Below are 2,584 nucleotides of genomic sequence, written 5' to 3'. Positions count from 1 at the left end.
GGTGCACCATTGGAAAGAGGAGCCGTTGACATTGCTGGTCCTCTGCCCCAAACTCATGCTGGAAACAAGAACATTTGTGTGGTGATGGATTATTTCACCAAATGGCCTGAGCCATACGCAATACCAAATCAGGAAGCTATAACTGTAGCTTCGGCTATAGTGATTTCTTCTTCAGATTTGGTATGCCATATGAACTGCATTCAGATCAAGGCTGTAACTTCGAATCAGCTGTGTTCCAAGAATGCTGCAAGTTGTTTGGCACCCGAAAGACCAGGACAATGCCACTTCACCCACAGTCTGATGGGATGGTAGAAAGTACAAGTGGACACTGGGACAGGAATTGGCAAAGTTTTGTAATAGCCATCAAGATGACTGGGAGTCTTACTCCCCACACTGTTGCTGGCCTATAGGACAGCAGAGCATGAAGCCACTGGATACACTCCAGCAAAGTTGATGTTTGGTCGGGAACTTCGGTTGCCAGTGCATCTGTTAACAGGACGCCCACCTTATGAAGAGTTGCCTGAAAATGTGTCAGAGTTCTTGAAAGTGTTATCGGAAAGGATGGATGATATTCACCATCAAGTGCGTTCAAACTTGAAAACGTCTGCTGATTCGATGAAGTTATATTATGATAAGAGATCTACTGAAGTCAGCTTTGTACCATGAGACAAGGTGTGGTTGTATAAACCCAGGAAGACCAAAGGGAAGTCTTCTAAGTTGTCTTCTCCATGGGAAGGCCAATGTGACATAGTGGATTGTCTCTCAGACGTGACTTTCCGAATAAAATGTGGTCGACGAGGTAAGCCAAAGGTGGTGCATGCCAACAGGCTTTGGCGTTATCACGGTCTAGGACATTTCAGTTGAGATGAAGTGAACAATGGAATAAATGACGCTGCTGAAGACGTGTCACCTGAAAAAGCTACTATCGAAGAAGAAACTCTACTCGGTTTTGAGAAGGGAAACAATGAAGCCCTTGATGAAGTTACTACCACTGATGTGACTGTTACCAATGATAGGACGTTTCCTGATGAAGCAGATGAACCCCACATGAGCCAACGAGACGGAGACCAGTATGGAAGAAGATACATCCCATAAAATTAAGAGACTTTGTTCAATTTTAATTTTGTGTTTGTAAATTCTGTACATTTAATTAAGTTATTGTTAATTGTTTATTGGTTTAATGTAAGTGGCTATTGTTCGAGACAAATGCCATCCCTACTATCTTGTTTGCATTGTTTTTGAAGGATTGATATTACTTATCCCTACATTTACTTCCTTTTTCGAAAAGATTTTTCTATACTTGTACACATAGCTATCATTGTATTTTGATAAACCTAATTGGAAAAGTTGGAAGTCGCTTTAGAAAAACATAAGCCGAATCAACTTATGATAATAATAATCAGACAGTAAAAATAAGGCTCCAGCTCCTTAAGAGCTTGCCATTCTAATAATATCTGTTTTCTATTTACATTGTTAAGGTTTTATTCCATAACCAACAACCATATTTTAACTTATCTTGTTACTAGCTGGAGTACCTGTCCCCTGGACGGAAGTTATGTGAATTCATGATTAATGAAAGGTTATCTTAGGACGTGAAAAGTTGCTTTCCTTATAATGTAATTGTAAAAAAGCTAAAACGCTCATAAAAATTACAAAACGTAAAATGCAAAACTGAAAATTTGTATGCATCTCCCCTTAGATCCAGTGAACTTTCATACCAAATTTGGTAAAGATCCACCCACAAGAGGTGAAGTAGTGGTAAAAAACGCAAAAACACTTATCAAAACCACAAAATGCAAAACTGGAAATTGTATATATCTCCCTATAGACCCAGTGAACCCCCATACCAAATTTGGCCAAGATCCATCTATAAGAGGTGAGGTACTGGTAAGAAACGCAAAAACATTCATAAAAACAGCAAAATGTAAAACTGTAAGTTTGTATGTACCTTCACATGGACCTAATGAACCTCCATAACAATTTTGGTGAAGATCCATCTACACCCAACGAAGTAATTACATGGACATACAACAGACAGTACTGTTATCTATATACTACTAAAACTATGAGATTGTTTGTTTGTGGGCTTGTCTGTAATTAAATAGCACAATAGCGCCATATTTGTAATGAAAAGAGAATGGAAATGAGAATAGAAACAGAATAAAACAAGTTTTGTTAAAATCGGGCCACAGGTTAACGAGTTATCCCCGTTTTTCGGGTCACTTTTATGAAAATTTCTAGATGAAGTTAGGTACACTAGATGGCGCCATTATCGGTTTATCTCTCTATCTATTCGTTTTCCAGCTGATGAATCACTTTCAAATATCTTCTATACAACAATATATGCACAACAGAAATTAAATGATGAGATGAAAATTTGTTATAGCGGCACATAGAAAGAACAATAATGAAATGGACTTACAATATTATTGACTATTTGCAAATAGTAACTATGGAGACGAGATAATAAAATAAAAATCAAGTTGAGAACAACAACAAATTTTTATAAACGAAACCTCTCGCCGAGCATTGGCTATTATATTATTTCTCTGTCAGTGTTCCCATCTTCATTAAACGGCGTAAG

Source organism: Limulus polyphemus, unplaced genomic scaffold, assembly GCF_000517525.1.
Source record: "Limulus polyphemus unplaced genomic scaffold, Limulus_polyphemus-2.1.2 Scaffold14, whole genome shotgun sequence".
In the NCBI taxonomy this organism is placed as follows: domain Eukaryota; kingdom Metazoa; phylum Arthropoda; class Merostomata; order Xiphosura; family Limulidae; genus Limulus; species Limulus polyphemus.
Note: the sequence above shows the minus strand (reverse complement) of the source record.